This window comes from Equus przewalskii, chromosome 12, assembly GCF_037783145.1.
Source record: "Equus przewalskii isolate Varuska chromosome 12, EquPr2, whole genome shotgun sequence".
Taxonomy (NCBI): Eukaryota; Metazoa; Chordata; class Mammalia; order Perissodactyla; family Equidae; genus Equus; species Equus przewalskii.
In genome coordinates, this window is record NC_091842.1 from 5,098,703 (window position 1) to 5,125,780 (window position 27,078).

Below are 27,078 nucleotides of genomic sequence, written 5' to 3' on the forward strand. Positions count from 1 at the left end.
GTTGTCCAGGTTCCTCCACGTTGTGGCGTGATTCAGGATACGGTACCTGTGCGTCTCCTGTGGGTGGAATCGAGGCTGGGCTTGGTTCTGGCGTGGGGAGTGGCTGCAGGGCTGGCTCACCTCTGTCACAGGCTCAGATCTGCAGCTTGCGTGCTGTCTTGACGCTTGGCGTGTATTTTCTTCTCTTTGAGAAGCTGGCGGTTTGTTTTCAAGCTTACTGTTTGGAGAAGGACTGTTTGCCGTAATCCCTCGTTTGTAATATCATGCGTAGTTGTATCCAGAGAATCATATCTGTAGAAAACTTTTAGTCTTTCTGAAGACCAGTGTGCAATATATAGGTTTAAGAAACCGAATTTCCTGGGAGCTTCGTTGAAATCAGTTAATAGAACGAAGGATCCCCTTCTCAGGGATTCCATGAGGCTTTGCCGGTACGATCCCTGCGTGGACATGAGACCCAACTTGCATCCTCCACTCGCTCTGAAATCCCAGCAAAGGACAGGAAAGGAAGCGATCGGAACCTGCCAGTAGCAGACAGACTGGAAGACACCTTTAGTAGAGGAGAGAATTGAAGAAACTTTTGGAAGAAACAAGAAGTTGGAAACCTTTAAATGGATAAAACAGAATGAAGACGGAGAGGAAGCACAGAGGCTGGCCGGTAGTGTGGACGCCAGTGAGTGTGGACGGTGCGGCAAACTAGGAGAATTCCCGGGCTGTGGGGAGGCCGCAGTGCCCGAACTTTCTCTCCCTCTGCTCTCCTCACCCTCCTTCCTCTTTGAGGCAGACAATTGATAGCATTTTACCCTCTGGCAAATACTTCTTTACAGAGATTGAACCCTCCGCCTGGGGACAGTTGGGGGCCCCACGAGTGTGTCCCAGCACCCAGAGTAAAGCTTTTTTCCATCTGTCTTAAAGGCCGTCTCCCCGACTTTTCATCCTGAAGTGAAGCCTGCCAGTGGACAGGCTTGGCTCCCGGAACAGAGCACGTCTGAACTGTCCCAGTCACGTGGCAAATCTAGTGAGAAAAGGTACCTGGTGCAGCATCAGAGGAAGCCACACAGCTAGCTCCATCTCGTTTTTAAATATGTACAGGTGACAGGAACCTCCAGACGGATGGGGAAAAAGCCCACCAGTGTGACAGAGAACACTTCATGCAAAGTTTCTATAGAAGGGATAGCTGACCCCAGAAGGAAGAGAATTCAGAAGACAGAACACGGGGCTGGCCCCGTGGCCGAGTGGTTAAGTTTGTGCGCTCTGCTGCAGGCAGCCCAGCGTTTCGTTGGTTCGAATCCTGGGTGCGGACATGGCACTGCTCATCAAACCACGCTGAGGCAGCGTCCCACATGCCACAACTAGAAGGACCCACAATGAAGAATATACAAACATGTTCCCGGGGGCTTTGGGGAGAAAAAGGAAAAAATAAAATCTTTAAAAAAAAAAAAAAAAGAACACCACCTTAAAAAATGACCATTGGAGACTGAGTACTAGCCTTTGTCTAAGTTCCTCCCTCGCCTGCTTCCTTGAATCACCAGATCCTAGTGGAAATGACTGAGAAAAAAACCTGGTGAAAAACTGAGTCATGAGAGATGGGATCAGGGTGAAGCAAGACCAGGGGCTGACTCATTACGCCATTCCCTGAGAACTCGGCGAAGGCTTGCGAGAAATGTGGGAGGATGGGCTGTTGGCTCTGCTAATTAGGAGAAGAGGGTGACTGAGGCCGGGTGATGCCAGGTGCCCCCAGGGAGCTGGGGCTGGGTTTGCTCCTGTGCGGCAGCAGTGATCGGGAGCAGCTGACCTTGGAGGCCAGAGGACACGCGGTTTCCAACCGGAAGGGCTTCTCTTTGGCTCTGCAGCTGTCCTCCGTCATGCGGTGGGCAGCACCCCGTGTATCTGGAGCGGAAGCCATGCCAGATGGAGGGTTTTGTACAGAAACTTGATCACAGAACCAACGTGATGGATCCCCAGAGAAGCAGACTTGCGGAGATGAAGTTCCCTTGAAGCTGGACCACCCGTCAATGGGTGATGCAGTTTCCATATGCGTCGGCTCTCAGCTTGCAAACTTAGAGCTGAAAAAACCCGCCAAAACTCAGCAGCATTCTAAGGAGAACCATTCTGTTTTGGGGGAACATTGGGCCTGGATATCACTGTTCAATAATAAATAGAAAAAAGCAACGTCTTTCCAAAATAAAATCAGGGAGGGCAGATATACTTTTCGAGACAGAGGAAAAGTATAATTTTGAACATGATTAACGATAGAAAGGAAGTAAATTTTGGAATGAATCTGCTTTGTGCCATTTTTGATAAAATTCAAGAAAGACTCTGAAATAAGTGATTGAAAGATGAGATAAGGCAACGGGCCCAAATGAAAACTAGTTGGTTGAGAGGCAGATAAAGTGAAATGAATGAGCTGAGAGAAAGAAACTGCAATGATACTAAATGCATTTGGAGAAATTTTAGCTCCACTAGGATCCATGAAGAGCAAAATTTACAATGTAGAAAGTTAAATTAGTGCTGTGATCTAAATAATTGTTCCCGAAGAAGCTACCAAAACAAATAGAACAGAAACAGTAATCAGAGATACAATGGAAAAAAGTATCTTCAAGCTGGAAAAAACACCAACTCCTTCTGTATGTTGCAAGGGCTAATTTTGCTTAAATGAAATTAGTGGAAGGAGCAACTGTATGCTGGTGAAATTTTTAAATTTCAAGGATAAAGTGCCCCACGAACAGCCAGTCAGAGGAGGGGAAAAAAGGCTATAGAACGAAGGAAGAGTTTGGGATGGTTTTCAACATTTCTGCAACTTTGCCAGAAGATAGTGGAGCCAAGGCTAAGTGTGTTGAGGGTAAAAGGTTGTCACCGAGAATTAAATAATCACACTAATTGTTGTTAATTTGTGAGGGCAACAGAAAGATGTTCTCTGAAGACACAGAGAAGTCACATCTGGCACATTGCCTTCACTGGGAGCTCACCCTCCCTTCGCACTTAAGAATTATGTGAGCCACTCCCTTCTAGCCTGCAAAGTTTCTGCTGCAAAGTCAGTTGATGGTCTCATGGGAGTTCCCTTGTACATGACTTGTTGCTTTTGTCTTGCTGCTTTTACGATTCTCTCTTTATCTTTAATTTTTGAGATTTTAATTATAGTGTGTCTTGGTGTGGACCTCTTTGAGTTCATCTTGTTTGGTGCTCTCTGTGCTTCCTGGACGTAGATGCCTGTTTCTTTCTGCAGGTAGGGAAGTTTTCAGCTATGACTTCTTCAAATTAGTTCTCTGCCCCTTTCCCTCTCTCTTCTCCTTCTGGGACCCTGATATTGTGATTGTTAGGTCACTTAATGTTGTCTCAGAGGTCCCTTACACTATCCTCATTAAAAGTTTTTTCTTTTTTCGGTTCGGCTTGGGCGATTTCCTCTACTTTCTCATCCAGTTCACTGATCCGTTCTTCTGTATCATCTAATCCATTGTTGGTAGCCTCCAGGGAGTTTTTCGTTTCAGTTATTGTATTCTTCAGCTCTGATTGGTTCTTTTTTATATTTTCTAACTCATTGTTGAAGTTCTCACTGTGTTCACCCATTCTTCTCCTGAGTCTGGTGGGCCGTCCTTCTGACCGTTCCTTTGAACTCTACCAGGGAGATTGCTTATCTCTGTTTTGTTTAGTGGAATCTGAAAAAACAAAACAAAAATCAACACACAAAAAACAGAAACAGACTCATAGATACAGAGAACAAATTGGTTGTTGTCGGGGGAGGTTGGGGTGGAGGAAGGGTGAAATAGATGAAGGGGATTAAGAGGTACAAAATTCTTTTCATAAAATAAATAAGCCTTGGGGATGTAATGTATAGCATAGGGAATATAGTCAACAGTATCATAATAACTTTGTATGGTGACAGATGGTTACTAGTCTTATCAGGGCGATCATTTCATAATGTGTATAAATGTTGAGTCACTGTGTCGTACAACTGAAACTAATATAATGTTGTATGTCAACTATACTTAAAAAAAATTATATGAGCCAATACATTTCCTTATTCTTTAAGGCCATTTGAGCTTTCTTCTGCTACCCGTACCTGAAATCTTTCTGATACACCTTCTGTAATTTTTCTTGGGGAACAAAAAACTTTTTCACAGATAAATTGTAATCCACTAAAAGGTTAATTGAAATAGGAAGAGGAAAGTTGTGGTGTAAAATATCTGATGTTGAATTGAAATCACTTGAACATTAAACCTAAATAATTATAAATTTGGTTACAAATCAAAATTCAAATGTTGTAAGTAATTCTTGAAAGAGAAGATATGTAATGAAAAGAAAAAAACCCAATTATTCAGTAACAACACCTGCAGTAATGAATGTGGGTCCAAGGTGCACTAACTGAAGCTGAGAAGTCGGTGGAGGGGGAGGCAGAGGAATGTCGGGAGAAAGTAGGAGCCTTGCCTTTTCTTCTGACAAAGGGGGATATCAACTTTTATTTCTGACTTTGATAATTAGAAAAATACAGGTAGCAGTGTGGTTTAAAAAGAGTAGTAAATTAAAGGTAACCACTGGAAAATTTTATTTTATTTATTTATTTATTTATTTTTTAAAGATTTTATTTTTTTTCTTTTTCTCCCCAAAGCCCCTCCGGTACATAGTTGCATATTCTTCGTTGTGGGTCCTTCTAGTTGTGGCATGTGGGACGCCGCCTCAGCGTGGTTTGATGAGCAGTGCCGTGTCCGCGCCCAGGATTCGAACCAACGAAACACTGGGCAGCCTGCAGCGGAGCGCGTGAACTTAACCACTGGGCCATGGGGCCAGCCCCCCTTTTTTTTTTTTTTTTTTTTTTACCATTACCACTGGAAAATTTTAAAGTAAGATGTACACAGTCCACATCACTAGAAGGAGAAAAACATAAAAAGTAAATTCGATCATGGGAAAAGGTCGTGTCAGGTAAAAGTACCATGATCTGCTTTTGTGTGTGTGTTTTTTATTGGCTTTTTATGTTTATTTAGAGGATAATTACCTACTTTGGCCCACGTTTTGGAAAATCTTTAAGAAACGAATGCGTTTTTTGGAGGAGGTGGGGGATTATGCGTTTTGTGAAATGTATTTGTTTAGAAATTCGCATTCTCTATGACTCATCCCTGTACTGTTTTGAGGTGTTTTTGGACAGATCTTTATGAAGGCCTTAGAAAGACTTGGGAAGAGGGTGATGCTCTGATGGGAGAGAGATGAAGTAAGGAGGGTCTGGCCTGGCACTCGCTCCCTCTGGACACCTTCTCTCAAAGGTGGACCTTCCAAGGGTGGTGAGGGCCGTGATGAAAAGAAAGTAGAAGAAGCCGTGTGAATTGCCCCACTGCAGTGTCCGTCATCAGTGGGGAGGAGCCAGCTTTCGTGGGGCCTGAAACGCCTATAATTTGGAATGCCCTGTTTAAGAAAAGTAATATAAAATTGGGTACCAAAGTAGGAATTTATTTGGAACGAAAAGGTCACTACAACTTATAAGTTTATTAAAAAAAAAAAGCTTATAAAACCACAAACAAGTCAAAACCCAGAAAAATCATGCAATTCTTTTCTTGACACAACTTTATAATACTTTCTCCCTATGGGGTTTTTTTTTTTTTTGAGGAAGACTAGCCCTGAACTAACTACTGCCAATCCTCCTGTTTTTGCTGAGGAAGACTGGCCCTGAGCTAACATCCATGCCCATCTTCCTCTACTTTATATGTGGGACACCTACCACAGCATGGCTTTTGCCAAGCAGTGCCATGTCCACACCCGGGATCTGAACCAGCCAACCCCGGGCCACCGAGAAGCAGAACGTGCGCACTTAACTGCTGCGCCACTGGCCTGCCCCTCTCCCTATGATTTTGGTTGTCTGCTCAAGCTAGTTGATAACCTCTTCATATAACGATAATTTTGTAACATTTTCCTGTACGCAGAATAGAAAGATAATCCAGTCTTTCCTCTAAGATGATTGAATGGAAAAAAAATTTTAATTGTTGATAATTTAGGAAAGTTTCTTTAAGGATTTTGACCATCAGAGTTTTAAGTCTCCATTGTAATACAAGATTTTTTGGGACATTTTGAAGCCTTTTCCAGTCTTCTTTCTTCCTGTTTTTGGATTTTACCAGGAAACTTCATTCATATCATATTTGAATTTTCAAGTGATAAAACATTCTGGAAAAAATATACAAAATAATTCTGAAATAATTGCACATACAAATTAATGCACATACAATAGCAATTGAAATCCATTAAAAAATTGCCACTAAGTTGTATTGGGTCACATAATTTAATCATGACTTGTAGATGCATAGGTTTAGGAATTTTGTCACCTGAAAATGTGTTTCTTCAGGCTGTATTGTTGCTTAGGTGACAGTTTTGTGTGTCGTTTCATCTGTAAGGTGTGGAACTGCTAGCCTTCGTCAGAACAAGATGCATCAGACGTGGTTGGCTACACCACACAGGCAAATTCAGGACAGACTTACTTGCTAGTTTGGGACTACAGATTTAAAACATGTAACCATAAGGATTCTCATAAATTCTGTTTTTTCACAGTTAACACCCAAGGAGAAAAAAATATGCTGTACTTATAATATTACATGTTGCCTCATCAAGTATATTCCTAAGAGGAGAGAATTTCCGTTTTGATTAGACTTCAGTGAGAATCATATCTTCTGTTTAAAAGTTGACGTATCTAGTGATTAGAAAAATTTTCAGCAGACTGCCTTCTGACGGCTCAAACCTCATTTCTCCTCCATGGCCCTCATCCTTCTGGTGTTGGGCCCTGAAAGACACAGTCATGTTAAAATACCGCCTCTCACCGTGCACTGTGGCATCGCCTCATCAAGTAAGTAGGTACAGGGGCCAGAGGAGTATTCCTGGGGGTCATGTGTCCGTTTAATTTAAAACGCAGAAGTGGCTAAAGCCACATGAGTATATCCCACTGAACCCAAACGAAATGCATCCCCAACTCAGCTTTTCCCTATGGATCCCCAAATGCCCACCCCTTAAAGTCATCGCCTGGCAGGAGGAGAAGAGAAGAGGGGGACAGGGAGCGATGCAGTGGAAAAAGCCAGTTGTCTTAGCCAGCTGAGCACAGGTGACACGTTGTTGGGCTGTGAAGTGCTCCATTCCGAAGCCTGCGCTGGCTTAGCTCCCTGGTCACTGGTGGCCACTGGTGGTCGGACGGCAGAGCCAGACCCGCTAGTGCAGGTGCTGCCTGTTGGAGGCTGGCTCCTCCACCCCCAGGCGATGCGGTCCTGGCTCTCCGGCTCTCTTCTGATCTCACCAGCATCAGCGGCAGTTTGCCTTCTCGCGTCTGGAGGGGAGAAATCTCATCTTTGCTCTGGTTCTCTTCCCCTTTCAGACATATGGCAGAGAGCTGCTGGCTTGGCACTTTTGGGGGAGGAGAAGCATTTTTTGAGCACCTGGAGTTAGGTCCTGGGCTGGGTTGGCAGACCTGAAGGGACAGGCTGAGGGCACAGAGTTGGAAAGCAGTGGAACCTGCGTGGACTCACGTCTCTCTCACCTGGGCCTTTTTTCTTTTTGGTTCTTTTCTCTAAGGAGCCCCAGTCATCTCAAGCAGCTTCAGGACTGGGGCCCCGTGTCCGCTGGGGAATTACAGAGCGGGGCCGCCTCACGGAGGAGTCGGGTGGAGGGGGTTTGGGAAGAGTGGGCAGTGTGGTGTTGATTTAGCACGACTGAGAATTTCTGTGAATCTAAGCTGCTTGCTCTGTTCTTGAGCTCCCCTCCTTGGGCTCTGTGGGTTGGCAGTATAAACACGCCTGGGCCCTGGGTGGTTTTGTTTATGTGAAGGAAAGTGGCCCTGCTACATCCCCTTCCTTCCTCTGGAGAGAGGTGTGTTTATTGCGCTAGTGTGCACATGCGTGAGCCCGTTCTCTCCCCTGACCTGTTCCTCAGAAATAATAATTTTTATTGGTTTCTTGTTTATCCTCACAATGTTTATTTATGCGGTTATAACCAAAATATAAAGTCTTATCACTGCCTTCTCTTACACCTTTTTCGTGTAATTTCCTGAAAGTCATTCCATATTGGTACATAGAGTTCTTTCTCACTTTTTTTGAACAGCTGCATAATATTCCATTGTGTGGATGTGCCAGTTTATTCAAGCAGCATCTTACTGACGGACACTTGGGTGGCTTCCCGTCTTTTGATATGATGTTGCAATGAACAGCCTAGTGAATATGCCATTTTCTTGCAAATTTATCTGAGAGAGAAATTTCCCAAGTGGGATTCCTGAGCCAAAAGGAAATGGATTTGAAATGTTGGTAGACGTCCCTAGACCTCCTTCCACACCCGTGTACTGTTTTTAACTCCCGCCAGCACTGTGGGAGAGTGCCTGGTCCCCCGCAGCCTCATCAGCAGGGAGCGCTGGCCAGCCTTTGGGTTTTGGCAGCCTCATGGGTCAGAAATGGCGTCTCAGCTTTCATCTGCTTTCTCTCGTTGTTGTGCCCGCTGATCGCCTGGGTTCTTGCTCTGTTCCTTTTCAGCTTCTAGGAGGTCTTTGTGAGGGGGATTAGTCCCCATGGGTGGCACATGTTATCTCCCAATTAGCCGTTTGTCTTTTGACTTTGCTTACGACTTTTTGTTTGCTTGGGTTTTTTGGTTTGTTTTGTTTTTTGTTTTTACCATAAAGAAGATCCTATTTGTTTATGCTGCCCAATGTATGCATTTTTTTCCTGTGGTGGCGTCCTAATTTTGAGTCATACTTAGAAAAGACGTCCCCATTCCAAGATTATAAAGGAATTTGCCTGTGTTGTCTGTTTTATTGTATAGTTTCCCTTCCCACATTTAAGCCTTTGAGCTATTTGGAATGTATCTTGGTATATGGGGCGAGGTATCGTTACAACTTTATCTTTTTTTCCAGAAGGCTGTGTTGTCCCAACACCATTTATTAAAAGTTCGTCTTTACCGTCTGCCTTTATCGTATACTAAATTTCCATCTGACTTGAGTCTGTCTGGACTTAGTATTCTGTTCCCGTGGTCTGTCTCTTCTTATGCCAGAATGTCATAGTTTTCCTTACAAGCCCATGGTGTTTTAGTATAGGTTCGGGTTAGCCTCCTCCCCTCTCTCATTTTTCTTCCTTTTCAGAATTTTCCTGGCTACTTTTTGTTTGCTCATTTTTCCTTATGACCTTTACCGTCTGCTTGTCTATGACAGAAAATAAACAGCTGCTGCCTTAACTGAGATTGCGTTGAATTTATAGATTACTTTGGAGAGTGTGACATCTTTCTGCTGTTGCATCTTTCTATCCAGGAACATGGTATGCCTCTTCCTTTGTTCAAGTCTGTTATGTCATTCAAGAGGATATTAAAGTTTTTCTTCCGCTTACGTAAGTTTTGTACATTTATTATTAAATTTATTTCTGGATCTTTGATGTTTTATTGCTATAATAAATGTATCCTTTTCTATTTTATTGTCTAACTGGTTATTGTTTGAATTTATACGAGCTGTTGAGTTCTCTGTATTCATTTTGTATCTTACTAGCTTACCAAATTATCTTATGGTTCTTAGAAACATAGCTTTTCAGTTGGTTCTCTATTTTGAAAATATTCATTTAGAGACGCTAGCGAGCCCTCCCTATGGAGATGTAGATTTGGAGCTTAGGAGGGAGATAATGTGGCAAAAATCAGATTTGGAAGTCCTTAACTAATAATAGTGCTTAAAGCACTGGGAGCACGTACATTTGCTAAAGGAGAAAGTGCAGCAGAGAAGGGGGACCGAGCTGAAGACAGAACCTTGGCGACTTGTGGGCACGATGGGCAGAGCCCATGAAGCCCACAGAGGGCAATGGAAAGGAAGGGCTGGCTTTCTTTTTGTTTTTTTTCCTCCCTTTTAAATAGACTTTATTTTCTAGAGCAGTTTTAGGTTCACAGCAAAACTGAGCAGAAAGTACAGATTTCCCACATACCCCCTGCCTTCCTCCTGCCCCACTGTGGACATCCCTCACCAGAATGGTAAGCTTGTTACCACTGATGAGCCAACAGTGACACGTCAACATCACCCAAAGTCCACAGTTTACATGGGGCTTCACCCTTGGTGTTGTACTTTCTGTGGGTTTGGACAAATACGTAATGATGTGTATTCCTTGTTATAGTATCATCCAGAGTAGTTTCACTGAAGGGTTTTCTTTTTAAATTTACTTTTGCTTACTCAGTATGCTTACCCATGTGTATGTGTTATTTACATTATACTTAAGTTTGTGTGTTTTTTTTTTTTTTTTTTGCTGAGGAAGATTAGCCCTGAGCTAACATCCGTGCCCATCCTCCTGTACTTTATACGTGGGATGCCTACCACAGCATGGCTTGCTAAGTGGTGCCGTGTCTGCACCCGGGATCCCAACTGGTGAAGCCCGGGCCACCGAAGCAGAATGTGAGCACTTAACCGCTGTGCCACTGGGCCGGCCCGTGTTGAGACTTTTTATAGGAAGAAAGGAAACATCCATTTATAAGAAGTCAGATTCCTGTGCACTGCTTGGACATAAAGGAAACTTTCTAATTGGCAGGAACTCTTGTGAGAATAAAAACTGTGTTTTTAAACAGAAATCAGAAAGCAAGATAGGGGAAAGGTGGATGGGGTTTCTTAGATGGTAACTAATTTATTCGATGTCGTCATTTGTTTGCTGAGCCTTTATGAGTGGGGGACGCGAGCTGTCCTCTGAAAACTAAGTGGAGCTCAGACTGTCCGCCAGGCAACTGCCCTGGGGGATTCTGCCGGACTTGTGCCTCCGGATTCTAGCAGGCCACACCGCTCTCGCCTAAACTCACGTGAAGGGTGGAGATGGTTCATGCAGCTCTCGCTGTCTGAGACTGAAGTGCTGCCTGCGGAGGCTGAGTGGTGGCTGCTGGGCAGCTTCTGCACCACACGTGGCTCCTTTGATCAGCGTTTTCTGAGCTGCTTCTCAACAAGCATTCCTCTGTTTTGATATGAGCCTTGGGTGAAGAAACGTGCTTTAGGTGTCTGCCCAAAGTCAGAAGCTGGTCCAGGCCTGTTGCCTGACCTTGAGGCAACTGTTTTATTTCTTAAGTTGTCTTTCATACAAGTAGTTGTAGCTTTATTCCTTTGTGCTAAAGAGAGCTTTCTGTTCTAGAACGTTATTAATTGGGAAATTCGGAAATTTTGATAATATCTTCGCAACCAGGTGTAGCAGGTGGGTATAAATATGCTCTGAGGAGAGTGGAGGCTGAAAGTGAATCGTTATGAAATGGTTATTTGCTCTTAATATATTCTCCAGGATTTCTCAGCCCCTTGTCTGTGTCTGCACGGTATAGTTGGTTAAGGTTCCAAAGCTGTCTTCGTGCTGGAGGATATAATCCTACCGTACTTAGTTCAAAAAGAAAATTGAGTGGCCTGCTGGCCTGCCAGCCCCCTGCTAAGTACCAGGAAGTCAGGGTTGCAAGGCTCCGAGCTGTTGGAGGGATGGTCACGTGTCATTTCCTAAACTGGCTGGGCTGGTTTACTTTTTAAGCAACGGCCAATCCTATCTATATAAGCATTTCAGAATTTCCTTAAACAGTGGTAGATTTGTATCTCCGGACCTAGGCTGATCTTCCTTAGTGGTTTTGTATAATGGGAGACCTTATTCTTTTGGTAGCGTAGAGCCGTGGAGAGGAGGACAGGAAACTCCAGCCTCGAATGGGGTTTCTCTCCTTTGAGCCTTTATTGTGTGATTTCCAGAGATGATGAAACTATATAAATTAGCAGCAGCATACCACCAGCTGTTGTTTGACTTGTGACACGTGGCATTTTATTTTTCATTTCAGTGTAAAATCTGTTAGCTGACTACCGTGTATAAGAAAGAACCTGTGGTAGGTTTCTGAGAGGCACAAAGTGACACCACACATGGGGGCTGCTTCGCGGGGAGGAAGTGGACATAACTCTTGCGATACAGAGCACAGGACAGCTGGTGCTGAGCAGAAGCGTGAGCTAGTCTGTAGAAGTCCTTGGAAGAAATATCGTGGGGAAATGGTGACCGAGGCTTGAAGAATGGGTGGGTCGTCCACAGGTGGGGAAGGGACGGCGCAGGTGGCGATGGGATGGTGAGGTGTTCTGGGAGGAGGATATCCACGCACGTCGCAGAGAAGCGTGATGTACTCAGGGAATGAGCGTTCAGTGTGACCAGGGGTTTGATGGCAGATGAGGTTGGAAACATCCTTTAGGACTAGATGAGAGGCACTGAAATGATGCATCAGAGGCCCTCATTCTTTCGCTGAGTGGGCGGGGAAGAGCCACTGATAATGGAATGACCTTCTTCACCAGCTGGGGCCACATGCCTTATTTTTTCAACAAATTGCCCGAGCCCTCTGTTTATTGGTCACTAGGAAGTCCACTATCTCCTGCAGGCTGACTCCTCTTGGCCTAGAAGTTGTCCTGTAGAACTTCGAGGATCCATTAAATCCAAAGGGGTTGGTCCAGCCATGCGCTCGGAGAACCAGAGCATCCTCGAGCTACAGCTCTGTCAGTTGGCACTCAGTCTCGGCTGTTCTTCTCTGAGCACAGCTGCTTGGTGGAGTCCTCGGGTCCCCAGGGGCTTTCAGTCTTTAGAACAAGTTGTGCTGGAACGAGCCCTCTCCGTGAGCATCTAGGCTTCCATGTGCAGCCAGAGCCACCGTCTTGTGGTGACAACTTCTTTCGGGCAACAGTCCTCAGTTGGGGACATCCAGTGCTTCAGGCTCCCTTTGAACAGGATGGAATGAGGGCCTCTCTCCTTTTCCTCCAAGAGGCTCCTTGGGCCAGATGCAGATTGGACCACTGAATTTTTTTCTTTCTTTTTTTTTTTTTTTTTGGTGAGGAAGCTTGGCTCTGAGCTAACATCTGTTGTAAATCTTCCTCTTTTTGCTTGAAGAAGATTGTCCCTGAGCCAACATCCGTGCCAGTCTTCCTCCACTTTGTATGTGGGACGCCACTACAGCATGGCTTGACAAGTGGCGTGTGGGTCCACCCCTGGGATCAGAACCTGTGAACTCTGGGCCGCTGAAGCAGGGTGTGTGACCCTAACCACTGTGCCACCAGGCCAGCCCCTGGACCAGTGAATTTTGAATTATTGGGAAGGCAAACCTGGGTCCGAACCCAGAAGATACTTTTATTCTTTTTCCGGGGCAGTGGGTGCCTCCTTGCCTGCTATTTACACACCACAGAGAGGGCTGACTCGCAGAAGTCTCCTTGTTGACAGAGGCCTCCAGTGGCCTCTCAAACATGTGACGGTCTGCCTCCTAGGCTCCGGCTACACATGATAAGGGTTACGGAGTAGGGCTGTGTGGGTAAGGAGGTTACTTGACCAGCTCTGTGGTTTAGAAAGTAAAGGTTATATAGTCTGTATAGTAAAGGTTGGATTAGTGATAAAGTTCTTGAAATACGGCAGAAACTGGGACTGCAAATGAAGAGACAGATTTACCGTCTTAAGGAAACAAAACACAAACATATTGCTAAGGTAGCATTGACAGGATTCGGTGACCTCTGGATATAGGTGAAAGATAACGTAAAGCTGGTCTAACTCGGTACATAGAAAAGACTTGAATCAAGGCGTGGAGTAGGTCAAACAGATTGCGTGGAGGATAAGACGATGAATTGATTTTTGGAACATTGATCTATCTATATGATTTTCTAGTGAAGATGTTGGGCAGGCAATTGAATATCCTGGAGTAATCAATACCTAGGTGATAGTTGAAGTTGTGAAAGCATTGAGATACCCAAGGGACCCAAGGCAGGGTTAGAAGGCGTAGATTGAGGAAAGTGGATGACTGAGGGATGGATCTTAGGGAGCAACAGTAATTAAGGAGCTTGGGAAGAAGGAGGAATTCTGGGATGCCAGGAGCCAGAGACAACAGAGGAGAGAAGAGGTGAAGTAGTCGAGAGTGGTTTTGAGGGACCCAGGAGTCCAGTTCTGCAAGGAGCTGGAGTGTCAGCGCCAGATATCCCAGCCGACAGGCCGACACACCTGATGCGCCAGTTAGGGGTTTTGGTTGCAAATCACAGCCAGTGACTGTGGCTAATTTAAGTATACGAGGAAATCGTGGGAAAGATATGGGGGAAGTTACAAGACCTACGGGAAGTCGAGAGAGCCACGCCCAGAAAACCGAGCACAGCCAAAGGAAGCTGGGCAGTCAGACCCGCAGCCACCGCCAGGCAGCACGAACAGGCTGGTTTGGGGTGCCCTGTGGCTGCCACTGCGGCTGTCACCACTGGGCCCTGGTTGTTGCTGGCACTGGTCAAGTGGTTTCTGAGTTGTCCCTTTCTTTGTCACGCTCTTTTGGTCAGAGCCCTGGGCAGAAGTCTGTCACTGAGCAGGCTCATGACAGGAGGGCTTAGGGAGAGCAAGCACACGGATCCTCTGCTTCCATGATGGCAGCTGGTCCGTCATTACGGGTCATGAGGTTTGGCAGTCACTGTGCTCTTGGTAGTCTTAGCGGGAAGAGCAGAGTGGCAGTTGGGAGAATAGATGGAGGGCGGGGCGGGAAGCAGGAGCACCAGGGAGAGACTGAGTAGAGGTCCCTGCTTGCCCTCTTGTTGGGGAACTTGCCCCTGGTGTCCGCAAACCCCGCAGTCAGAATGGGAGTGTGCTTAATCCCCGGGCGCTTCTGGCTTCTCTTGCAGCCACGGCTCCGAGGGCCTCCCTGCGTCTGGCTGTTGTACTCCCAGGGTCGGAGAACTGATTCGCCTCCTGGTTTGTTTTCATAATCAGAACTGTGCTCCTGGCTGGGTTGGATTAAAGGGTGGTGAGTTTCTCCGTGCTTGGGTTTGGCAGTGGGTCTGGTGGAAAGCGTTGGAAAGGTGCCTCTCTGGGCTGACTGGGAGGGAAGTGAAGCCTTAGGAGTCTGGAGAGACCAGGAATGAGGAAGTTTAAAGACTGGAGCGCAGATGGGGGCAAGAAAGCAGAGCGGGCAAATTGTTCCAGGTTAGGGCCGGAAAAGGATTTTAGGATTAGAGAATTTGGAAGAGGGCCTTGTGTTGAGGCTTTTCAGGACTACAGTGTGGTGTCTTCAGAGTTTGTGACTGGGGGAAATGGATTCCTATCTTAGAGTTATAGACTGTAAAACCGATACGTTAAGACCAGTACAGTCTCCTCCTTAGAAGGAGACGGATGGCTGCCTGTCCACTAAAACAGAGACAAGGACGGACGGTGTCCACGTAGAGCAGTGTTGGGTGAAGGCATTGGCCCAGAAGCAGAGACGGGGCTTCCCGTCCCAAATGTGAAGATGCTTATGCGGCCAACAAGTGTTAGCCATGAACTCAGGTGTCCGGGCGGCCTCCCTGTGGAGGGATGGGCCTCAGCCCAGGATCCTCATGCCCTTGAACCACCGTGTGAACTCCTCCCTCCTGGTTTGGTGGTACACTCACACAGCAGTGTTCCACTGTAAATGGAGAGACACTGGGGAGATCATGTGATGACCGTGTTAATTTCTGGTGTTCTCTTACCTGAGATAGGTTTATGTTCATCTCTATGAGTTGATCAGTTAGCATTGAGAGAATGCAGTCAACATATGCTCAAGGACTCATATTTGTTTGGCAGTGCATTTCTTCTTGTAAATTGATAAATAGGTATGCTGATTTGAAACATAAATTTCTCGAGTGTGATTTATGTCTATGAGTACCATGCATTGCCCGCGCTGCAGGGCCCCGTGCCTGGTGCCGAGCAGGGGTTCAGCAGCATTTGATAAATAAGTGAAAGTCCAGGGTGTGGTTGGTACCGCTGAGAGGGGGAAAGCTCAGAGCACCCCACGGAACCGTGAGGCCCAGGAACCTGCAGGGGGGAGGGGACACCCTGCCAGGAAGGTTGTTTGAGAAGCTCTGTTTGTGGAGCTGTGGCGTGGCACATGCTGCTTGCTTAGCCACAAAGTAATTTCTTATTTCAGGATGGAAATAGCATTGCAGATTTTTTTTTTTCTGATTATAAAAGTACAAGCTCCTAAAAAAATTTCAGAAAATTACAAAGAGGAGAATAAAAATCGTCTGTAATTCTACCATGACCAGCATTTTGGTTTGTAGAACTTGGCTTCTCTGCGAGTGAATGTATGTATTTTTCAAAACATGAATGGAATTCTAGGTACTTACGGTTTCGTACCCAGCTCTTTTCGTTTAGTTCTGTTGTAGACATCCTTCTGTGTCAGTGAGATCAGTGGACGTCTGCGTGGTCATTGAACGGCTGCGTGGTATTCTGTTGATCGAATGCATGCCATGTCTCCTATTGGGAACACTTAGGTTACATCCACGTAAGTTGCAGTGTGGTGAACATTCTTCACGTCGCAGTTTCAGTCCTCCAAAGACTTAAGTCTGGTGGCTGATAGAGCAGAATGCAAATTGGGGTTCCAGGTTTTTATTTTTGACTAGTTCTGTCTCTGGGGTTTGCTTTAGTCATTTGATGCTCCCCATAGTTCCAAAAAAAACTTCCCTTTTTCCCCCTTTATGGAATGGGGATAGATATTTTTACGTTTTCATTCCTGAGGTTCTACTTTAAGAAGGAGGAACTCCTTGAAAGTTTCTAGCTGAGGGATGTCAATGGTAACATAATAACCACACTAAGAGCAGCGACAGTACTAATGGTCACCATTTATTTATTGTCTGCTGTGTGCCAGATGTGGCGCTAAGTCCTTTGCATTTGGAGCGTTAGCTCATTTTTAATTCTCACAACAGTCCTTGCGATAGGTACTCTGAGTCTCATTGTGCAGATGAGGAAACCGAGGCTTATGCAGTTCACATGACTTGCGCAGGCTTGCAAGGGTGGAGTTGAGCTGTGGACCCTGGTTGCCTGTTCCTGGGATCTGCCTTGGCAACTGTGCTGTCTCCATTCTGCATGCCTCTCTCTGGAAAATGAGTGCATTCATAGTAACAGGACACAGTTTCTGTAGAGTGTTAAAGAGACACTGCATTTTTAAAATTAGAAGCAGAGATGTATCGTTTTTTTGGGAACATATTTAAAATTAAGATGTAATTGCTTTTATTTGGCTGTAGATCGTAGCTGATGGAGAAGCAAGTCGAGGCAGGGTAGTCTGGTGCCCTGGCTAACTCGACTTTAGTGACTGCCTGCCTCCTCTTTGCATTTCCGTCTGCACTTTCTTTGGCTAATTCAAGTTTTACCTTCTGTTCCTCTCTTTTATTCTGTTGCTGGACAGCTGTTACACATCTGTTCCCCTCTGCTCGGGGAACGTGCAGTTGCTGTGTGTATACACAGTGGCTGGCTGTATCCTGTTTGTCTGGGCTCCAGCAGCCTGGAGGATGAAGGGCTCGGACGGCGCTGCACAGTGTCTCAGATTTTCCTTATCGCTGCATCCCCGGTAACGCACTAGTTAGCAATAAAAGTGTCTAACAAAATAAAGTGCTTTTTCCCATCCCAGGAATCAAGGAAAAGAAGAAGATAAGGCAGGGTAGAAGGAGGAAATCTCCTATGAAGAAAGGGTGGGCTTTACACTCTTAAATAGGGTGAGGGGATCCTTCTGTGGGTCTGCACAGTGGGAAGGGCTGACAGAGGGAGTGGGAGGACGCTCCTCAGAGGGGGAAGCAGCCCGGGTTTCCAGAAGCTAAATGTTAAAGTTGAGCATGGTTTGGAGGCAGATAAGAAGTTCTCTCGCCGCCTCTACTTTCTGTAAAACTGTTCATTTTTAATTTTTAAGGTCATCTAGGGGGAGTCTCTTTGCTACCAGCCTGGCTCTTTCAGTGTGGTCTGAGCCCTGAATCTTACCCTCCCACACAACCCCAGAACTTGATTCTTTTCTCACAAAGACTTCTTTCCAACACCGCCCCCCCACCCCCCCCCACCCCAATACTCCATATTTGGAGCTGAGTATTTTGAACAGAGCCTGGCTAGAAGGCATGTTAAGTATGTTCTTCTGTCCCATGGACCTGGAAAAGTATGAGTTTTAAAGCAGATGTATATAAAAATGGAAATGCTCCTCTAAGCCAGGGACACACTTCTTTCGCGGATGTGCTGTACTCCCTCCTTGCGACTGGAAAGAAAGCCGTCAGCAGTGGTTTGAGATAATGAAAGGGAATGGAGAATCCAGAAAGCTTTCTCAAGCCGTTCTTCTGTGAGCCTTGGTTCACCCTTAAAAAAGGATGTAAAATAAGGAAAGAGTCACATTTTCACATTTGTTATTAACAAATTCTTTAGATAGGGGAACCGGAATCAGAATGAACCCCAGCAAGTATCTGGTTGTTGTTGAAATCTAATCCACCTCCTACATTTTCGTGATTAAAGAAGCAGACCCGAGGCAAAGATCAGAGGCTCTTAAATCACTCTTCAAGAAGTTAGAATTTTTATTTTCTGGTTCAGCTGAGGTTGCTCGTTCACATTCACTGTGGAATTTTCTGCTTGAGGAATCATAAGAACGTTTTGAAGAAAGTTTATGAGGTATTGTTGGCTTGGAAGATACACAAAAAATTTGACAGCTCATTTGGGTGGAGAAATACAAATCTGCTACTTAGTGAATACTTAGTTGATGTAAATGCTTCCCTTTGGTTTCCTAACCGGAGCCCCAACCGAGATTTTTCCAGCCTTGGAAAACCTGCCATGCTGTTGGCGTTGAGTAGCCGCTGTGATAGTGGCATCTCCATTTGGGGCCCGTCTGTATTGGGAATGCTTCCAAGGCTGATGTTTGCTGTAGGTTTCTGCCAGAGATCCTTCACTTAAGGTTAATAAATCTTCTATTCTTAGTTTACTGCATTTTTTTTTTTTTTAAATCAAGAAAGGCTGTTGAATTTTATCAAATGCTATTTTTCCGTCTAGTGAGATGGTCATATGGTTCTCATTATCAGCCTTTCTGTACTGTTTCACTTTTCTTGAAACCATTTGCACATAGCATATCCACTGACTCAAGGCTTAGAACTCCCTTAGAATGCTAACTTTGCAGCGGTCTTACAGTGTGTGTGTTTTCCTTGAATTTGATGTCTCCTTCGGTCTGTTCCTTTCTGCTTTCTGTTTTGGAGTGATTTCAGCATTTCTAGGCTGTTAGTGATTTATTCTTCTTTAAAAAGTCTCTCCTGTCATTTCATGGGTTTCGATGAGAGGGAGCACACACCCATGTGCCAGGTCTGCTCTTTTGAGCCCGTCTTGGGACTTTGAAATGCAGCCTTGATTGCCCAAGTTCTGCTGGGTAGGAACTGACAAGTTCCTGTAAGCTTTGAGGTGTCCTGTCGCTTTCCTTAGAGATCCCGACTGCACGTCAGAGTTGGGAAGTGCATTACAAAACCTGACAACTCGCGCTGAAATTTCAGGAGATAACTAAAGGGTTCATGGGACCTCAGCCGTGGAGGAGCTGGGGGAACCTCTGGGGGGCTTCTCAGCCCAGACTGCCGACCTCGCCTTCCTTCCTGGACTGTGAAATAAAAACCACATGGATTCCACCCTGCTTTGCCTGTTTTGCCCTAAAATAGCACTCCGCTACTTCCCCACCCCCGTGTAACATTAAATTCCTCAAGTGTTCTACCTTTTAGTGTTTGTGAATGGGAAGCGGAATGCCAGATGTTATACAGCTGCATCGAGTCTGCTTAAGGCTGAGCTGCGGTCCGGGCTTCCTGGCAAGGAATGAGGAGGTGTCCGCCCTGCTTTCCGGCCAGGCCGTTGGGGACTGTGTTTGCAGGTGTGGGTGTGTGGTGGGTATGGGATGAACCTTGGATCTTTATTTAGATGGAGACCTGTCCCATTCTTCGCGCTTAGAGCCAGTCACAGATACGTTGCCTTTTTAAAAATACACCCTCTTTGTTGAGGCAGCATTTGTCAGGCTGGTGACAGAGGTTGATATTCTGGGCCACCTAGTGATGAACATTTCAAATTTTCTTTACTTAGAGACAAAATCACCTTTATTTTTCCTTTTTGAAGAATATTTTCAGCGTAAACTTTCTCCGCTTCCTAATTTTTTGCGAGCTTCGTAGTGATATAGGCCCTGTTTCGACGGGGCTTACCCCATAGCTTGATTTTTGCACCCAGGGTGATTTCTGTGAACAATTCATTGGATACGTGATGATGAATATGCACACGTCTTGTTGGATAGTATGACATAAGGAATACTGTGTCATCTTGATTGATCTTATAATTCAGATTTTGTTAATATTAGACATTTTATTGAATAAATGATGAGTTAACCAATGGTTTAGGATGGTTTTGGGAGCCAGCCTTGTGTGCTGCGTGTTCTGGTGGCTCTGACTTCCACATCAGTAGTTCTGTTTTTTTTTGCCGAATAATATTTCATTGTATGGATGCACCACAGCTTATTCATCGTTCATCCGTCAATGGACGGTTGGGTTGTTTCCACCTTTTGTCTGTTGTACATAATGCTGCTATGAACATTTGTGTGCAAGTATTTGTTTGAATACCTGTTTTCCGTTCTTTTGGGTATATACCTAGAGTGGAATTGCTGGGTCATAGGGTCATTCTGTGTTGAACTTTTTGAGAAACTGCTAGCCTGTTTTCTAGAGCAACTAAACCATCTTACACTCCCACCAGCGATGCAGGAAGGTTCCAGTTTCTCCACATCCTTGCCAACGCTTGTTAGTGTTCTTTAAAAAAAATTATGTATCTATCCTGGTGGGTATAAATTGCAGTCTCGTGGTTTTGATTTGCATTTCCGAATGACTAATGATACTCAGCGTCATTTTCCTGTGCTTGTTAGGTATTTGTATATCTTTGGAGAAATGTCTGTTCAAGTGCGTTGAATTTTTTTAACTGAGTTTGTTGTTGAGTTGCAAGAGTTCTTCGTGTGTTCTGGATACTAGATCCGTATCAGATATATTATTTGCAAATATTTTCTCCCATTCCGTAGGTCGTCTTTTCACTTTCTTGATAATGTCCTTTGCACAAAAGGTTTTGATTTCGATGAAGTCCAATTTACCTGTTTTGTTGTTCTTGTTGCTTATGCTTTTGGTGTCATATCTAAGAATACATTGCCAAACCCAGGGTCATTAAGATTTACTGCCATGTTTTCCTCTAAGAGTTTCATGGTTTTTAGCTCTTAAATTTAGCTCATCGATCCATTTTGAGTTAATTTTTGTATATGCCATGAGATAGGGGCTCACCTTCATTCTTTTGCATGTGGAGATCCAGTTGTCCCAGCACCGTTTGTTGAGGAGACTAGTCTTTCAAATATTTTTTATATGCGGTTCTGTTTTTAGGCTCTATATTCTATTCCATTGATTTTTCTACCTATTTTTGTTCTAGTTCCACACTGTTGTTGTTAGAGCTTCAGTACTCTTCAGTCCGGTACCTACTGACTCAATCTTCTCAGCGGTCAGTAGTGTGCAGATCATATCTGTCTTTGTTTAAGAAGCAGAGTGGAAGCACAGACTGCTGTGACAGACTATATGAGAGAAGAGAGTGTGCGCTAGTTCTAAAGGAGTGTGGGCTGAAGCGGGTGGGCTGGGGGAGATTTGAACACGTTTGTAGATTGATGGAAAGAAGCTGGTAGGAAGAGAAGAGTTAAAGATAAAAGAAAGAGGGTGTGGTTTAGGGAGCAAGGTTTTGGAGGAAAAGAGAAATTAAAGTCAAGGGCATAGGCCTCTGTGTGAGGAAAGAGGCCCACCTTTACCTGACATGGTACTGACTGTTCACTCCTTGCGAAGGCTGGAGTTACAGTAGTGTAAAACAACTTTAAGCACTTTGTAAACTAAGTGTGGAAAGCTTGAAAATTAGGTTAAAATTTAGACATTTGAAATTAAGTGGATGCGTGAAAGCTAGTCATTCTTTCTCTGCTAGATCTTGCTATTTTGATTAATTTTTGCATGAATGAGTGTAGTCTTTTCCCTTTGGGAGTGAGTTTTGATTTAAAATAAACTCAGAAGGATTGAGATTAAATTGTGACCTAAGAAATCTAGTTTTGATATAAAAGACATCGCTTGGTCCTATGATATTTGAGAGTTTTGTTTTTATTGATTACTGTGTATTCTGTGTGTATTCTGGAAGGATCGAATCTGAAATGTTGACTGGTTATCTGTGTGGTGAGGTTGTAGCTGCTTTTTCTTTTCTCTTGCTTCTCACTTCCTTTTTCTGCATGAGCGTGAACTTTTGCTTTTTTGTATAATAGACAAATTTTAAAAATGAGTGAATAAGGTAGAGTTGTGAGTCATTGAGAAGTGTATGTATGGAAACTGAAAAGAGTATTTGAGTCTGTCTCAGGTTTCAGTGATTTGACTGCTGTGGCTGTACACGTTATCTGTTCTTGCAAATCTGGAGAATTAATTTGTGTATAAGTACCTAATCTCCGTTTAAGTGGAGAAGTAGTGAAATACTCTTATTTACTTTTGCTTACTTCAAATAATGGAGAGAATTACTTGCCTGTCAATAAAGGCTGCCAGCAAGTGTTCAGTTCATGTAAAATTTATTACTGACTCATTGACTGTTATGAACAGGCCCACCAGAGTGTCATGTGAAACTACTTCTTAAAATGTTGTTTTGTCCTATTAGCTGTGTTGTTGGATAAAAATCACCACCCCAAATGTGGAACATTTCCTTATTATAATGAATTACTGTAGTATAAATATAAATTGGTTCAGGGTGAGAGTCAGCACTTCCTGGTAACATTTGCTGGGCCGAATCTTCCCTGGGTGTTAACATGTTAATGAGCCCTCCAGGTGGTGGGTATCATACTGTGTCAGAGATGGAGATGAAGAGAGCAAGGCACTGGGCTTGTGCAGCACAGAGACGATGGTTAGGCGTTACCTGCTCGTTCCCACTGAGTGTCACAGTTTCAGAATGAGGAGCCATGATCACTCAGTGAAGTGGAACCTTGACAGAAGTGTCCTTGAAAGTCTGGCTGGTGTTTCATTAGCACTCTGACTGATCCCTTCCCTTTCAGAGGCTGTGAGGAGCACCCTGGCGGGAGGGACCGGAGTTTTCTGCCCTTGAACCCAGGGCTCTTCTCAGTCCCCCGCCAGCTTTCCCTGGGATGGCTCTCGGGACCCCTGCCATTGGAGATCAGGGATGTTATACCACTTCCTTCTCTCTGGTCACCAGGGTATAGAAAACATGGGTTTTTCCCTTAGATGATGTAAATTTTCTTTTTTTAACTTTAAATTTTGAACTCATTATAGATTCACAGGAAGTTGCAAAGAGGTCCCACTTGCCCTTTGGTTCATTTTCTCCCATCGGTTACATCTCGTGTAACTGTAATACAGTATCAAAATCAGGAGATTGATGTTGGAAACAATGTATGCGTATGGTTCTGTGTCATCTTAGATATCGTTCATGTGAAGTCATGGTTGCCACATGTCCGTTGCTAGTTTATAGAAACACAGTTGACTTTTATATGTTGACGTTGTATTCTGCAGTTTTTAGGTTTGGAGGTTTTTTGTTACGTTCTTCGGGATTTTCTATGTAGACTGTCGTGTAATCTGCAAATAGGGAGACTTTGGTTTCTTCCTTGAGATGTGTATGCTCTTTATTTCCTTTTCTCGTTTGATTTCACTGGCTGGAACGTCCGGTAAGATGTTGAATAGCAATGGTGAGAGAGAAATCCTTGCCCTGTTCCCAATATTTGAGGTCTTTCACCTTTAAGTACAATGTTAGCTGTGGGTGTTTTGTCGATATTCCTTATCCGTTTGAGGAAGTGCCCCTCTGTTCTTAGTGTCTGAGAGATTTTAATCGTGAACGGGTGTTGGATTTTTTCCAACGCTTTTGTGTATCACCCGGTATGATCATGTGATATTTCTTCTTTAGCCTGTTAATATGTTGGATTGCATTGATTGATTCTGGACTATTGAGCCAGCTTTTTATCCCTGGAGTCAACGCCACTTGGTTTTAATGAATAATTTTTAAAATACAGGCATACCTCAGAGAGATTGCGGGTACAGTTCCAAACCTGTAATAAAGCAAATATCGCAGTGAAGTGAGTCACAAAGTTTTTGGTTTCCCAGTGTGTATAAAAGTTATATTTACACTATACTCTAGTCTACTAAGTGCGTAACAGTGTTATGTCTAAAAAAATGTACATACCTTAATTAAAAAGTATTTTATTGCTAAAAAGTGCTAACCATCATCTGAGCCTTTAGCAAGTTGTCATCTTTCTCCTGGTGGAGCGTCTTACCGTCAATGCAATATCTGCGAAGGGCAGTAAAGTGAAGTGTGATAAAATGAGGTATGCCTTATGTTGCTGAATTCTATTTGCTCATATTTTCTTCGGAACTTTTTCATCAATATTCATGAGATATTGGTTAGTAATTTACTTTTTTGGTACTGTCTGCCTCATTTTGGTGTTAGGGTAAAAACTGGCTTCATAAAAAGAATTGGGAAGTGTTACCTTCTCTTCTATTTTCTGGAAAAGATTATGTAAAATTGGTGTTAATTCTTCTTTAAATGTTTGCTAGACTTCTCCAGTGAAACCATGTATACTTGGAGATTTCTTTTTTGGGAGTTGTAAAATACAAATTCTATTTCCTTAAATATTTTAAGCTCTTCAGAGTATTTCATTTGGATGAGTGGTGGTAGTTTTTGCTCTTTAAGGAATCGGTGAATTTCATCTTAGTGTAGTTGTTTATAGTATTTCTTTATCCTGTTGATGTCTCCAGGGGCTGTAGTGGTATCCTTGGTTTCATTCCTCATATTGGTAATTTCCATCTTTTCTCATTTTATGTTGTTAGAGAGTTGTCAATTTTATCTATCTTTTTAAGGAACCAGCTTTTTGTTTTCATTGATATTTCTCTCTTGTTTTTCTGTTTTCAATTTTGTTGACTTCTGCTCTTCATTATTTCCTTCTTTCTGCCTGCTTTAGGTTTATTTTACTCTTCCTTTTTTAGTTTTTTTGAGATGGGAACTCAGATTATTGATTTGATATACTTCCTCTTTTCTAATGTATTTTAGCGCTATAAATTTCCCTCTCAGCATTGCTTTAATGATGCCCCACAAACTTTGATGTGTTGTATTTTCATTTTCACTCAGTTCAATGTATGTTTTTCATTTCCTTTGCGATTTCCTGTTTATCTCATGGATTAATTAGAAGTGTGTTTAGTTTCTCCACATTTGGAAACTTTCCTGTTATCTTTCTGTTACTGATTTCTAGTTTGATTCCATTGTGGTCAGAGAACATGCCATGTATGATTTCAGTTCTTTTAGATTTATTGAGGTTTGTTTTATGCATCAGAATATTGTCTATCTTAATATTTGTTTGTGTTAGTTTAATTTGTATTAGATCCTGGATATCTTTGGGGAGCCATTATTCAACCTACTAAAGATTCACATCTATCCCACAGGCAAAAACACATTCACCCCGTCCCAACATCCTCAAACGTCCCAACCCTTTATAGCATCAAATCCAAGGGGAAAATCTCATCTAAATATCGTCGTCTCAAAGGTCCTAAATCTCATCATCTCAACCAGCTTTGGATGAGACAAAGTTTTTCTCCATTTGTAGATCTATAAAATTAGGAAACAGGTTATCTGTTCCCCAGATATGATGATGGGGCAGGCGTAGGATAACAGTTATAGACATTCCCGTCCCAAAAATGAGAAAAGCGAAAGGGAGGGAAGAAGAAGAGGAGGGGAGGAGGGGAGAAGGGAGGGAGGGAGGAAGGAATCACTAGCAATTTCAAAATCCAGCCAAGCACGCTCCATTAGATTTCAAGCCCTAGGAGTAATCCTCTCTGGCTTGAGCCTTTACCCTCTATGCCCAAGGCTTTGCCCTCAGAGTCATCTTTCCTTTTTCTTGAGGGCAGCAGGTGTTTGCAGATGAGTAGTTTTTATCAGCTTATTTCCTGTCTGGAGGATATTGGGGTCTGACAGCTTTCTTTCACTTTGTCCTCTCTTGTTTTCCTTCCAGGCTGGCAGTGTCCCTGCTGGTATAACATTCTCAAAAACCTGTGTGTCTCCTGTGTGCTTCACACAGATTCATTCCATTAGACAAGAGGGCCCTCCGTACATCTGTTCCGTGCAATTTCATCTCTATTCCTGGCTTCTGCCTAGATGGGTGAAGGAATCCATGAGTGACAGGCCTAATCTCTTCACAGAGCCTTCTGTGTGAGTGATATTATGTCCTTTTATCTCTTCCAAAGCACTAGGAAGACAGTGGCCAGTCACACCCTTGGCTTTTTCTTTAGCGCATGCTTTCCTGACAATGAATCTCCTAACTTTATCGTCTTTTACAATCTGAATAGGCTGAGAATCTCCAAAATCATTGAGTTCTGATTCCTTTTTGCATAACAGTTTTTCTCTCAATTTATCTCTTTCCTCTTGCATTTTACTATAAGCCCCAAGAAGAAACCAGACCACACCTCTTAAAGGTGCAGTTTGCTTGGAAATCACGTCAGTTCAGTATCTAAGTTCATCACTTTCAAGTTCTGTTTTCCACACAACTGTGGGACATAATTCAGCTGTGCTTTCTGTCAGTATATAAATGGTTTCAAAAAAACATATACCTCGTTTCCTAGGAGTACATTTAAGACAAAACATGCTTGTTCTTGCACAGTTCTGCAGGTCAGAAGTCTGGAATCGGGCTCACTGGGCCCTATTGAGGTGTTGGCTGGGCTGTGCTCCCTCCAGAGGCTGGGGAGAGAACCCATTTTCTTGCCTTTTCCAACTTCTGGAGCTGCACCCCTTGGCTAATGATCCCTTTCTCCATCTTCAAAGCCTAGCATCTTGCTTCGGTCATCACGTTGCCTCCTTCTGTGTCAAATCTTTCTTGCCTCCCTCTTACAAGGACTCTTGTAATTACATTTAGCTCTCCAATGCCCATAATCTAGGATAATCTCCCCATCACAAGATTCTTACTCATATCTACAAAGTCCCTTTGATGTGTGAGGTAACGTTCATAAATTAGAGCAGTTAGGACCTGGATATCTTTGGGGACCGTTATTCAACCTACTGTAATGTTCTGTGGGCTCATGAAAAGAATGGGTATTGTGCTGTGTTGGGTGCTGTGTTCTATAATGTCAGTTAGATTTGTTGGTTGAAGATTATTTTGAGTTTTTCTATATCCTTGCTGATTTTTCCGTCTAGTTGTTCTATTAATTATTGAGAGAAGGGCATTGAAGTCTCTGACTATAATTTTTAATTTATATCTCCCTTTATTTATTTATTTGGTGAGGAAGATTGGCCCTGAACTAACACCTGTTGCCAATCATCTTCTTTTTTGCTTGAGAAAGATTGTTGCTGAGCTAACATGCGTGTCAAACTT

General features: G+C 43.7%; 1 protein-coding gene across 3 annotated transcripts in view; it reads left to right on the plus strand.

Moving 5' to 3' along the window:
- CYTH3 (cytohesin 3) overlaps window positions 1–27,078 on the plus strand; it is a 92,111-nt gene that overhangs the window by 17,770 nt on the left and 47,263 nt on the right. The gene's annotated exons all lie outside the window — the stretch shown is intronic.